This window comes from Pagrus pagrus (assembly GCF_965226575.1).
Source record: "Pagrus pagrus genome assembly, chromosome: 16".
Lineage (NCBI taxonomy): Eukaryota > Metazoa > Chordata > Actinopteri > Spariformes > Sparidae > Pagrus > Pagrus pagrus.
In genome coordinates, this window is record NC_140200.1 from 27,008,821 (window position 1) to 27,023,605 (window position 14,785).

The 14,785-nt window shown below is 39.9% G+C and overlaps 1 long non-coding RNA gene across 1 annotated transcript in view; it reads left to right on the plus strand.

Moving 5' to 3' along the window:
- The window catches only part of LOC311271493, a 39,443-nt gene extending 25,189 nt beyond the window's left edge, over positions 1–14,254 (plus strand). The window contains exons 4-5 of the long non-coding RNA XR_014624425.1: positions 13,534–13,608; positions 13,716–14,254. This is a non-coding gene — a long non-coding RNA (uncharacterized lncRNA). The remainder of the gene's footprint in view (positions 1–13,533; positions 13,609–13,715) is intronic.
- Positions 14,255–14,785: the final 531 nt, after the last annotated feature.

Genomic DNA, 14,785 nt, shown 5'->3' on the forward strand with positions numbered 1-14,785 from the left:
ATAAAACTGCCCTTCGTTGAGCTGCTCATAGTCAGGTTTCACAATATCACGCAGCCAGGTTACGGGAGAGGATGATGAGAAAGAAGTAATATGCGAATCTCATATTTCTCCCCCTCAACAATTTACACTGACTTTCCCTCTCAGTCACAGAAAGCAGCACACCATCTATATAAGCAGTAATAACCTTGAACATATCTTTGGCTTTATTAATACAGCTCAGTCAGGACTAAGCTTATTTGAGGCTGAGCCAGCGACTGATTACCTTGTCAGGGAACCTCGGCTCAGCAGCTGCGGCATGAGAACTTTAAAGGCATACAGTATGTACGGTCGAACAGAAAAGAATGTTCTAGATCAATTTTTAAGCAGGTCCTGGACTTTCAGTCTCATTAATGGAGTGCGTTTAAGTTTGTTGTTGGTCAGTTGCTAATTGTTGGTTTTGAATTGTTGAAGAGAAAGATATCTCCACAACTACCGACCCGATATATGTGACTCACCACTCACCAGAGATTTAAAGTCTCTCTTGTTTTTCCCCTTTTCTGTATGTTCAAAACATAAAGTACATTTCCACTCCAGCTCAGTCAGCAGTCAACAAAGCACATAGACACTTGACAGTGGAAGTCACCACCAGGGATCGCTGCTGCAGTCAAGTTGATAAACTGGAGTGAAATGAATCCACATTCTAAAAAGTCATCTCTGGGCTCTCCTCCTGTCGGAAAATGACTCCACAGAATCAAAAAAAGCAGAATCCGCTCCACTCGGCCCTCCCCACACAACACTAGGCAAAGCTAGTGGATACACGTTCATTTTTTGCTGAAAGTTGAATATCTTCGGCTCACACAATTATGTGACTTTGCCTGTACTCTCGACGCATGGAAAATTCCCTTCACTTTCTGTGGGAACACACTTTTAAGCTGAACCGAGTGCACTGCATCGTTGTTTTACTGACTACATCAGTAGCTTTTAGCATTGCAGCTCTCCTCATAGGTGACAGAAGGTGCCATTGTCACTTTAGCTGTCTATACAGTATGTTACTTCCTGGTTAAAACTTCATAAATTTACTTAGTAAAATATAGTGCTTATATAGGCTTAGTTTTCAGTTCCAGTTCAAACCAGAAACAGACTAAAACGCTCAGATGCAGCACTATACCATTAGGGCATTCTTCTACAGCAGGAAAAAAAAAAGTTTTTTAAACTGTGTTCTTTAAGCTGAGACAGATAACGATAACGAGCAGGGAGGGATGGCGTGGGAGTGGGGAGCCTATGATTTTGTTGACATTGTGCTACAGTTGTGAGTATCTAGGCTGCCGTAACTGTTAAAGATGAGGTGAAGATATATTGTTGGCTGAACTGTAAAACTGAAGAAGGATATTCTGTATTTCACTTGAATTTTATAAGTTGTCTGAGGAAGAACAGTCTCTGCTGGGAATTTTTGGTAATGTGGTCCCAGTAAATATTCCATCTGATTGTATTGCTTATACTGTATGTGTGCCAAGAAGTTTAGATGAGTCTGTGCATGTCTCTGCCACCTCTAAAATGTGCTTGTTGTTTTTGGATATATGAGGACTATTATGGTTGTATCATTGCGTACTTAGGGATCATTACTGAACTGTGCTGTGGTACAAACCTGTGAGTGTATAAGGAGAAGGACCAGGGTTGTTTGCTGAGCCACTAATCAAACTGCTTTGATTGGATACTATAATGTCACCACCATGGTTATCGTTCGGTTAGGTTTAGGTTAAAAAAACTGTTAGGAAAACATTGTATTTTGGATTTGAAAATCATGAAAAAAGATTTAAAAAATCATTTGTTGTCATGACAATAACTATTGGGTTGAGGTTGGTAAATATTCACTTTGGTTAAAAGAAAGCAACTGTGATTATTGTAAACTGGAAAGGTGTTCTGTGTCAAAGCCGCACAATTTGTTGACCTATTCAACAACTATATAGCTTTGTAAAAAGTTGCATCTCCATCCTTAATTCCACCAACAAAGCTGTGATTGACTTTTACAACTGGGCACACAGCCATCAGTGGGCACAACACCACTACTATTTACATTGTTGCTGAAAACAAATCTGAGATGTGAGCTGTGGTTTAGAGGTCTTGAACCATGAATCATTCTCTGATTTAAAAGTCAACAATGTGCACAACATATGATTTTATATGCAGATTGCCATGAACTGTCTCACCTTATGCTCCTAACACACTCATTTGAATGTACTGATTTGAATAGTCTTACTTATTCAGTGCCATGTACTGTAGGTGGGACTTTAAAGTGGTCAGTGTGCTAGAAACAAAGGGATGTTGGATTGTCAAACAGTGTCAACATGTTCCGACAATGTTCCATAACCTAATATGTGTTTTTTGAAATTACATACCAAACATGCTTTAATGTGGCAAACAGAAAATACATTTGCACAGTACTGGATGAAGTTTGAGGTAGCAGTGCCATCTTTCAGGATATGACCAATTTTTCCTTTCCAGTGGGACTGTGAAGGTTTGGAAGCCTTAACCTTGTGGCTTGAAAAGCTCTGGGCCTCTGAGGAGCACTGGGGCCGACCAGGTGTGTCGCTCTGACAGCAGAGTGTGAGTGGCCACTGCTGCTGCCCTTTATTAGTGATAACTTGAAATAGAGCAGCACTGAAATCATGTCTGTGCTGACCTTCACCTTGACCAGAAACCCACACAGATGTTATTCATTTCTTGAGGAAGAGGGATGGTGCTCTGTAGATGTGTCGTGGCACAGAGCTCATCACAGGTGAAATATTTCCCCTAGCAAAATTGCCATACTTTACTGAGGATATGACGATGTTCTGCTTTCAATATACTGCCTTTATACAATCGTGATGGTGATAACAACATGGGTGAGGTAGGAGGGGAAGTTGGGCTGTGAGCTGTAAATAAAGGATGGACGTGAGGCTGCAGAATATAGATGAGGGAGTAAACAGTTGTTGGTTCTGCCTGTAATGACAGTTTGTCATCATTTCAATGGGTGCAGCTGAAACCACATGCAGCTAAAATGACAAATTCTATGAAGCTTCGAGGCTGGAAATTGGTCTGACTGAATGGTGGGGGAAGCAGTCCCCCAGAGCTGAGGATGTGGAGCTTAAACTGTATCAAAGAGCAAGGGGGCTCCTGGAAAATCTCTCGCAGAGCCAGAGAAAATTAACCTGCGCGAGTCCAGCCCCCATTACTGCATCACTGGCAGAGGGTCACCATCTGGCAGAGATCTATTGCACAATTACCTGAGGCGCTACAGTGACAGTCTGCAAAATAAAGGCCCTCAGGTAGAATCATAGAAGAACAGCTGAATTCTATAACCAGGAGCCGCTCTGAAAATACAGATGTACTTGGGCCATTTTGAAAGCAACAATTTTACTGCAAACTTGCAGTATCAAAGCAATTGGCTGCCTCACTGTTTCTTCATCGTTGTTGCTTGAGATTGAATTATTTGTGATATGTTTTCAGTTTACTTCTTGGCAGATTCAGCGATCACATGTTTCCTTTAGGAATGCTTCTGTAATTAAATGTGCAAATTTAAGGAATGTTAGAAACTGTGTAAAATGATCGTAATAAAAAATAATAGAAGACTATATGTAGCAAAAACTATTTTAGAGTTAGAGGTGGAAGAAAGCCTTGGAAGAAGAATAATTGCTGTAAGCAGCAATCACATTCATAAACAGTAATTGCCTCTGCAGTAGTGCAGATAAAAGTTCAAATAGACAGCTGTTACAAATGACCAAAAGACTAAATTAAAAAAAAAGTTTTTAACAATGGTGCACATCCAGGGCTGTAAATTAAGGGAAAGTAGAGTCTGAGATGCTGTCAAAAGGCCTGAAAGACAAAGTTTTCTCCAAAGTAAACCTCTTTGAGCGAACACGACAGTTCTTTATGCCTCACTGGTAAGCCAGATTTGCCAAGTACGTCAGGCTGGAAATTTGTGGTCTGAAACCTTATCCTCTGCAATCTGTGTCAGTCAAATCCATTTGACAAGTGGCATTTGAGACAGAGGGCTTATTTCTTCGTTTTGCACAATCACAAAACAGTTTTGTCTGGAAGGAAATGGTTTCTGATGAGCAAGGTGGGAAAACAATATGGCTGTGCTGACAAGTCTTTATCTGGTGTCTGTCGAAATGTTCTGAAGCTGAAATACGACCAAATACAACATGTCATGTCATGTAGGTGACAAGTTGTTGATTGGAAATATCAAGCAGATAAAGGCTGGTAGATAGTGAAACTGATTGGTTTGAAAAAATTATTATTTACTGTTGTGAGCTCAAGTATGGAGGTTAACGCAAAAATGAGGATTAATGTGTAATACAATGTAAATAACATGAATTGATGAGATAGGACAAGACAAGAGACTTCAGACTTTATTGATCCCCGAGGGGAAATGTGTGTTACAGCAGCACAGAGAAAGGCCGAGTGGAAAGAAAACACATCAAGAACTATTTGAATGAAATACATAAAATAAGAGATTAAAGATTAAAATAAGAGATTACACATATATGTTACTGTTTAAGATGTGTTTGATAAATGCCTTTGCCTTTCATGAAGCAGTTGCAGAGTTTCAATCCTCAGGCAAGGCCTGTTTACTAAATGGGCACAGTAGGTGACTGCCCCAGGTCCCACATCCCCAGGCTACCCAATGCCCTAGGGTCACTGCATACTGATTGTCTTTTGGTAATCTGACTAACTTCATTTTTATTGAATTAAAATGAACTAAATGGAGTTCTTATTCCTGATCTTCTGCTCTGTCTTGTATAGAAGATTAAAATGTAGTTTTAAAGGTACAATATTATACTCATTTTCAGGTTTATACTTGTATTTTAGGTGTCTGCTAAAAAACATTTAATGCTTTGAAGCAACACGATGTAGAAATTGGCATTTTGTGCGATTTGGTGCCCCCCACAGTTTCTGAATGCAGCACCGCTGTTGCAAATACAAATCCCAGGTCTGTAACAATTTGTCAGAGGTAAAGTAGGTGCCAACTACAAACAAAACTCATTACATCATTACAATGTTATGTCTTGAAAACTTGGATCTTGATGCATATTCCTAGAAGAAAAAAAAAATCTTTGATCAAATTCATCAAAGTAATTCAACTAATAATACCACTTACTGTTTTACTCCCCTCTTGGCCTGCTTTTCTGACATTCGCTGTCTTGACATATCTTGCAATCTAATTAGGTCAAAATGGGGATTGATTTACCTCCTCCTGCAGACAAGTTATTACTCCAAGACAAACTTGGAGGGCTATCAGCTTAATGTTAAACCAGCAGCTTATAACTAGGGTTTGCGCTTTAACTAGGGTTTGTATCCTTCTTTCTACAGCTAAGGAATATTTCAAAAATAAGGTTGCTCCTTTCACGAGGTGACCTAGCAAAAGTTGTAAATGCCCTACTTTTGTCTCATCTAGAGTATTGTAAGGTATTATATTTCACTCTCAGCTAAAATAGCATACACTGCTGCAAAAAGCAGCTGGTACCAAACGTGGCTTTTAACCAGATGAACACATCACATCTGTTTAGTTGCCTTGCATTTGCTCTCAGTTACTTTAAGAGTTGATTTTAAAATTGTAATAATAACCAACAAAGCTACTCATATGGTCTTGCACTGTTTAATGTTAGTGACCTGCTGACCCCATGTGTACCTGTTTGTAACCTTTGGTCCTGAGTAGCTCGTTTGCTAACTGTAGTTATCTTTGGTAAAACTTGTCGGGTGGCTGTACCTTTGCAGCCAAGGCTTTAAAGGATAACTACCGTTTTTTACAACCTGGACCTTATTTCTAGCAAAATATATGATCATTTACTCACCCAGATAACTTTGGTGTCATTTGGCGTCGTTCGGACGAAATTAGATCCAGTGGAGCGCCGCGTATTTTCGTCCGAACGACTTCAAATGACAGCCAGGCCACAGCCAGTTGGTCCATATTTCAGCAACTATTGGTAAACATGGTTTAGAGGATGAATCCTAGTGACTTGTGATCTCCTTATTTTACACTAGCTCCAAGATGAGGTTGATACTTATTGTTTTGAGAGAAATGGCTTGACAACTATGATTGGTTAAAAAATTTTAAAAAGTAGTTCACCCAAAAATGAAAATTCAGTCACTATCTACTCACCCTCATGCCGATGGAAAGTTGGGTAAAGCCTCAACGCAGAGAAAAGTTCCAGCCAGGGTCTGTTGGGGTGGTTGGATGGGTCATACACTGGAATTTCTCTCAGTAAACCAGGCTTCATGTCCTGTTTGTGACCAAGAATCAAGAGTCATTTGTTTTTAAGTTATGTTACTTAAGTAAGTTAAATTTTGCAAATTACATTACTCAACATTTACTCAAGTGGCATCAGTGACATAATAGTTTCGTGAACATAGTTCTTTTGACCCAAAATATGTGATTTTTCTAAACCTAACCAAGTACTTTTTGTACCTAAATCTAACTAAATTGTGATCATTTGACAACATTTATAATAGTCCAAAAGTCATAATATGTCATAATTCATGAAATGTGTGTCAGAAAGCTGAGATTGCTGCTGAGCTGCTTAGCTAAATGCTTTAGCATGCACCCTGTCTGAAGTGGACGCTGAGGTGGACCACGCTTTCAGGGTGTAAGTAATGTCTTTTCAAATCAATCAATGTTTTTAAGTTTTAAAACAAGTCCCCTGCTACTTCAGATGTTTGAAAGAAAATGCCACAAAACGTTACCTGGCTTTTCATCGGCATGGGGTGAGTAGATAATAACTGAAATCAATTTTTTGGATGAACTTATCCTTTAAAATCCTCCTCAAGATGGATTGTAATAGCTAATGTAATAGATCTTAGAACAAGTGTATCACTTGTGAGCCACTAGCAAAGTCGAGACTCTGTCATGGGTCTTGTTATTAGTGTTTGCTTTTTATTATTTTCTGCAGCACCTTGTAACCTTGTTAAAAAGGGGTTCTGCATAAATAAAGATAGTATTTAGTACAAGTTGTGTTCTTGATCTCTTGGCATGTATAGGGCATGTGTGGTGGGAGGAATCTGGCTATGCCCTCAGGCCTCCTCAAATAATTAATATAAATTAATAACAAGATCAAACATACAACTGCAAAATAAAAATCAGTGTTTGGCATCACTGGTCACCATTCTTCATGTGGTGCTCACACCAGCAGACCACATTGAGGGGTAGCTGTGAGTCATGGGTAACACATAACTTCCTTATTAAAGGCTTTACGCCCAAGACTGTAAAACCCACACTGTGACATATAGAAAATAAACCTCATTGAAACTAAGCTTTTAATGTCCTCTTCAGCCACTTCAAAGCTGATTAATGCAAATTGATGGGTTTTATACCATACTTAATACCACTGCTAAATCCCTATGCATAGCATTTATGATCCACAATGCTTATGTGTCTATATTTAATGCTTTTCATTCCATATGAGCTTTACAGTACATCCACCTTGGGTAAAACCAAATGTGATTATTTAATCTAAAGTGGACTGCTTTACGTGTCTTGAAATAACCATTAAAGGACTTGATAGTCCATTAGGAGTTCAAATTGAACTGTAGCAATCCCGTCATCAGAACAGATGACACATTTATCAAACAGTGGATATCTCATTTAGAAAGGAAGCTCTTCATTTCATGGCTATTCTAAACCTGTTATTTCTACATGACAGAGGCCAAACTGCTGTGAAAATATAACTTTTATCCAACTTTTCTGAGTGTATTCTTTAACTTGTTTCTGTGATTTTATTTAAGCATGAGGAATAAGCTTGTGAAGTCATAATACTCCCTGTGGCACACAGCTCACAGCTTTGATCAGGACAGATAGAGTCATGCTAGTCTCATATTTATCAGTGTATGAAACTACAATGTCTGCTGAATAGAAACCTTAAATGAGGTTAACAACTCTACACACATTACACTTGGTTACATGACATCATTGGAGCTGGGCTAGTGAATGGCTTTCTAATATGTTTCTCAGGATACAGCACTGAAGGCCCTCAGCTCTGGCAAAATTAGCAGAGAACAGAGCATTTGTGTTTCTAGATACAGAAAATGTTTGCAAGCAACCACAAAACCATCAGCCCAATCGTCAGAATAAAATGTATTTTAATTTGTACATGACATTTCTACATTACTTGTCATAGCACATTACCATTTCATCTTTTTGACCTGAGTTTCATATCGGGAGGTGGAGGGGATGGCGCCGGAGTTACAGACAAGACGGCTGCAAAGTCAGTGACCTCAGATTGAGACTGTGTTGTAAGTGTGACAACACTGGGTATTGTGAAGGAGACCTTGGGACAATTTCCAGCCGTTGTGGCGCCAAACAGGTAATTTAAGCCAGAACATGATCTTTTCCTAACCCTAACCAAGTGTTATTTGTACCTAAACCTAACCAGACAATAAGCACAGCCTTGCCACTTGATAAAATTGAAAACTGGACCTGAAAAAAGTAAAATTGCAACATAGAGAAATATCAAGTGCCAACACATCCATGGATTGCAGAAAGGTACATTGCCAAAATGTATTCTTGTGATTGGGTTGAAACCTGATTACCGTGTGAACTAAAAGGGCAACATGGCCAACATTATAGCCCCCCTGCTAAACATCAACATATCAACATTGTCATTGTGAGCACTTAGAATGTTGACTTTAGCATTCAGCTGAAACCTACTTAAAGTGCTCACTGAGTTTTGATACTTTCATATTGGCACTTTTGGACCTGCCAAGTCAAATTGTGATTTGTCTTTCCATTGTCAGTTTAAGCGCGCCGAGTTGAACTGGGGCCAAAATGCACCTGCTCCTGTTAAAGACACGCCTTCAAGCAGGTAGACTTGTACAGTAATGGAGATGCAAATCCCTGAAGTGCTGGGTCAAGACAAGACGAGCCAGCCCATGTGTATGGAAAAGCCCCATTTGTTGAAGCAAGACTGGCAATATGTTGGTGTTGTGAAAAAACCACAGCATGGAATCTTTAGAACCCTACCCACAGCCAGATCATAATTTGTTTCCCATATGTCCTTTTCTATTCTTGGAGAAGGAGATTATTTTCACATGGCCAGTCCTCTAATGGACCAGTGGCGCTACGATGAAGTTGACTAAGGTTGCTAGGTGATTTGTGATGCACCTCAAAGCCTCAGTAAAATAAGTGCTGATTGAGATCCTTTTCTTATCTGGAGTAAGAGGAAAATTGTAATTAGCCACAGTAATATCTTCCAGTAATAACACCTTCCTTGAACAAAGAAGCCTGGTTGTTTTGCCTTTTTTCTGGATAAAACTCATATAGGTTAAAGTGGCCTGAACTCTATGACTCACAGTACAGTAACACAGAACAGGTCCCAGTCTCCCAGCAGTTGGGAGTTGAAGTGGCACTGCTTTCTGTGGAAACAGTGGAGCATGAAAAGCTCTCTCCCCAGGCTACAGGCACACAAGAATGTCAGAGAGGACGAGTGTGTTCTGTCTGGCCACATGGTGCCACAGGAGAGGCGTCTTCTTTCAGGGAGCTGGGTCAGCATGCGGAACAAACTCACAGCGAAGAGCTCCTGAGCATTTCTGCAACAGGCCAGCCACAACAAGACCGGCAGGGTGTTCACTCTGCACACACTCCGTCAACAGGAGATCTGATTGCATTGAGTCATTTCTCGCCAAGTTTGTGATGTGGAGGATGATTCTGACTAGAGGACAGTGGAGGTTGCACGTGGCATGCACAGATTTTGGTACACTCTTTAATAACCATCACTATTAAATGGTAAATGAATATTTAATCAAACTTAGATTAATAGTAATTTCATTATTAACAAACAATAAAATGCTTTATAAACCATTTATAAAGCAATTGGTTTAAAAGGTTTATTAACATCGGCTTCATAATGACCATCCAAACAATGTTTGTAGATGAACTACACAGTATTTAATCACCATTTACAAAGTATTAACATCAGTTGCAAATTTACAATAAACAACTGCTTTCATTTAATTTTTTAACAGAGACGTAACTATTAACTGAAGTTTAATTGTACAATGAAATTGAAACAATGAAAGTCAATTAGGAATAATGCAATCAGAAAGACTGGGGTAAGAATGAGATAAAGTTAGTAATTTAAATGGTAACCTGATTTGAACATGGCTGCGAACCATTGCATCCATGTTTTTTTATAAATGCCCTCATTCACTAGGAGTCTTACATTATGTCCTGAAGGGGTCCGATGCGATGTTGGATGCTTGCTGAATTCACTAAAACCATTAAATATGCTAAATCTGTTACGTCATGTAAACCACACCCCTATCAGCTGTGTGCTGGAGTTTGCAAAGCCTGTCTTCCTATGTATGACTTTTTAGATGGAAAAGAAACCAGGAACCTTCACCCTGGTGATGTCCCTCGAGCCACCTGGCACCTTCTTTAGGTTTTTGTAACAAAAGGAGATGCAAAGATAACTTATCACTTCAACTTTATTATTCCACTATTCCTTGCCCATGTTGCATTTTCTACGTGAGACACAGGGCATTGGGCTCAAAATGTTGCACTGCCCACTACATTACTTCCGGCCAAATCAAGCTGATTAAGTCACTGACGCTCGCTTGTATCACATCCACACAACCCTTGAAGTTGAACCTGACAAGTAAAATTTGTGCAAAGTACTTTCACCCCCATGAGGGAATCTGCTGATCACAGTTAGTCTATTAGAGTAAATCAAAGTATTTTCTCTTCTTTAAATTCTGGTGTATTGCAGAAAAAAAGTTTGAAACCACTGCCCTTTGGGATGACAGGGCAGCTAATATCTGCCAAATAAATAAGGTTGGTCAGAGTCCACTTTACTTTTGTTTGCCAGTTGTAGTTTGGTTGTAAATGGGCTATGTAAACAAAACAAATACAAAAATGCACCAAAGTAAACTTTTCCATTATGGCTCTGAATGTGTGATCACGCCTCACTGCCAGAGCTCTAAAAGTAGGAAACACGAGGGAATCAACTGTAGAGAAGTTTGCTCCTCTGAGTCATACCCATAATACATTGCAATTGGATTAACCCACAATACCTTCACCACCTCCTCGAGAGTGTGTTGTTCTGTGATGCAGGACTCCACATTATTGCATTTGAGTATTTGCAGGTGATACATTATTCCATAACTGATGCAAATGCAGTATAGATGCATTAGAGAAATTGTTATTCCATTCATCTTCCTTCCTTTTTGTTCAGTTATTCCATTTTCCTGTCTGTGTAGAGGGGACAGAGCTCAATGGAGTTTGTCTGAGAAATAAATGCCATGTCTGCTTGTTCCTGGAAGGCAGGCTCTCCACTAAACCTGACTTCTCACTATAAGGGATATGTCAGTGATTAACGAGGAAAGCTGCAGTACTTTCTCACATATTAACACATTATTAAGTTTTTTTTGCATCTACACGCATCAAAATGCTTTTCTACAGACATGTGTGTCGGTGTAAACAGCCGTATAGGATTGTGACTTTATTGATTTTATTGTAGATCTTTATTCTTGCCTGCAGTAGATGTTAGACATCAGTTATTCCAGGCGTCAAGTGTGAGCAATTGTTACAGTTTTTTCTTTGTGAGGAGGCTTAGGGAAAATTTCACTCTTGGTTCACATACACAATCTCCTCAGTTATGGGACAGTGGACACTGCAGGCTTTTGGGCTCAAACAGCCCTTCATCCATGACCTAAGAACAATCCTCCTCTCTCCACCTCGACCCAGAGGACAGTGAGCAGGGCAGCAGGCCAGCCTGGCTCTGTAGTCCTTAGTCTGCTCAGGGCTTCTAATGTGCTCAATGACTTCCCCTTCACTGGCTTACAAACTTGCGACCAGGTTCTCTCCAGAATATACAATGCCTGATTTTTAAATTCAGTGTGGAATAGTACTGGAGTTACTTGCTCCTTTATATGCTGCTTGGCTTATTGTTTTCCATCTACAGTACACTGCAACAGGACACTGGGAAAGAAATCACAGGCACCCAGAGAGGGCCAATAAAGCGACAGACAGGGCTGGACAGCCTGGAAAAACGTAATGTTTTATTGACAGTCAGACGGCCCACTGATGCGGCGGCCCACTGGAATTTGTCCCAGTATGCCAGATGGCCAGTACACCACTGATGGGTGCTCAGTACTGTTTTTTTATTGTTGTATTTTTAATATTTGGATTCTTTTGAGGTGTTAAATGCATAATATGTTATGTATAATATTTCTTCCAAAACAAAACAAAAGATGTTTGCCGAGTGTCAGTCAACTCTGGAGGATGGAGTTGGGTGCACAGCAGACCTTCTGCTCTGATCCGTAGCTGCTTACACAGAGATTTCCCACTGAAAGATGACTTTTTAACTTGGTGGATTTATTTTCACTCCCGTTTATCAACCTGACTTCAACAGCAATCCACAGAGTTGATCTTCAATGTTGTGTGTTAATGTTCTGTAATGTTGACTGCTGACTGGAGTTGGAGGGGAGATTTACCTTACTTACTGAACGTAACGTTACAGTGAGGAGAGGAGAAAAACAAAGGAGAGAACCAGAGTCTCTGGTAAGTGCTGAGTTCAGTGCGAGGTTGACCTGAATTCAAACTCAGACACACTTTAGTGCATGCCATTGCTCGCTTGCTTACAGCCAGCGTACATTAAAGTAATCTTGCGGTTTGGGGTGAATAATACAAATAATCCAGTGGTCAAGCTTGTGCCAGTAACATAAGGCAAACATTTGTTTTGCTGGTGGGAAACACACCGTTACACAACCATTATTACTGATGAAAATCCATCTGACTCAGTCACAAATGTCCATGGACGAGTCAATGTTTTAGTTGTATTCACATCACTTTTTGTCTCACGCACTGAAAATTGTAAAGCAATACCAGATTGATAACTTTTTTGACCTTATTATCTTACATGTTGATTCTTTTTTAATCACAATATAATATTATATCCATTCTTAGGAGAACAAAACTGTATTTGCCGATATCACAAAGTCTGCCATGGTAAGATTTCGATTCGATTCAATTGAGGGACCTGCGATCGATATGAGCCAATACATCTGTACCTAACACGGTTACAGAGGAAGCTGCTACCACTTTGTTTTCTGCTTCTACACTAACACACATAAAACATGGCGTGACAAAAATAACTTTCACATAAGCATAAAACTGAGATGGACTGGTCGTCTGTTGACCTGTCTTTTCTCCAACGTTCAAAATATTTCTAAACTGCTGATTTATTCCTGATTTTATTTATTTATTACATCTTAAAAATTATGATAGATGGATTGATTGATGTTTTCTCTTTTAATTGATCACTCAATTTTTGATCATTGAATCCAAATCAGTCTGGATCTATGGATCATTACTCCTCCATGCTTGTCCTGCTTCAACATTCTAAGTCATCCTAAATCACTGAATCGCAACAAAACAACCGGCGGCAAAATCCAGCTTCCCCGTGAATTTAAAATATACATTCACTTAGACACACTTCATCAATCTAACAGAACGCTTGTTGAGATTTTTACATTCCAGTGCCTATTTTGTTGTTTGCTCATGTATTTTTCTTCTTCCTGCAGACAACCAGATGATCAGACGTGACCCTGAGTGCAGCTACAGTGGAGTTTGATACCACTCAGACTTCAATCAGCAATGTGAGGTTTTAGTATTTAACTTTTGATAGCAGACACAGTGATTCTTCTGTCTCTAGTCTGACTTTTGCTTAGCTAGAAAACACACAGTTTCTCCTCCACCTACACAGATGCAGCATAGACAAGACTATTCTCTGGGGATCGTCAGAAGCCAACCTGGGGAAATGCAGGAAATCGCTACTCGAAGTAGGAGTAGATGAGGCAGCTTGAGGGAACATGGTGCCACCAAAAAATAAGTAAATTACAACACTTCATCACTCTTGGGCCACACTGAACATCACATATTGATGATATCTAACAGTGTTAGAGTAACCGCAGGTGGAATTTTCCTTTCACCTCAGAGTCAGTAATGCATGGCATTAACCTGGATCTAACTTTTTTTTTTTTTAACAGGTGCAGATAAACCACATTCTACAGAGACCACATTTCATTTTCAAGGGTTTGTAGATAATTTCAGCAAGAGCTCCGAGTTATGCCTCACTGCAGCAGTGATGGCTCCATTAACGCCACCAGGCCCATTTAACCTAGTTACTGCTCAAAGAGCAAATGAATGTTTCATTTCAGTGTTCATGAGGGCCTAACGTCACATTTCAGGGCTCGGAGATTAATGACATCAGTCCCAGTGTGGTAATATCCACCTCTGTCTCAAGGAGGGCCCAATCTAGAACCCTCCAATATGTGACCAACATTTCATGGTTCTCCAGCCGTTTTCTTTCAAGGACATGTTATAGTAGAGCGCAGCACCGCAGCCGCTCTGAGCTAATGGACCTTGAATGTGGAATGTTCCAAAAGAGTGGGCTCCTCACTTCAGAGTGTGGCAGGCCCTGATTACAGAGGTGACAGTCTGGACATCCAGAAGAATTACTGTGATTGTTCTGCTGGAGTCAAAAGAAAGGGGAGGGCCTGTGGGATAAATCACTCTTTATCTAGTCTATCACATGATTCCACAGTGCGTACAGCAATAACAATTTCTCCTTCAGGACCTTGAGTAGTGTGCGCTGCACTAACATGACTCTGAGTACATCTTTTTAGTATAAGATGCAGTTAAAAGCCCATAGGAAAGAAAAAAGATACATCAAAGCTCCCACCACCCACACAGACCTTGTTTTATATCTGAATTAGCCTTGATTCTGTCTATTACTGTGCGTAGTTCACTAACATCTCCTGCTACATGTTCCTC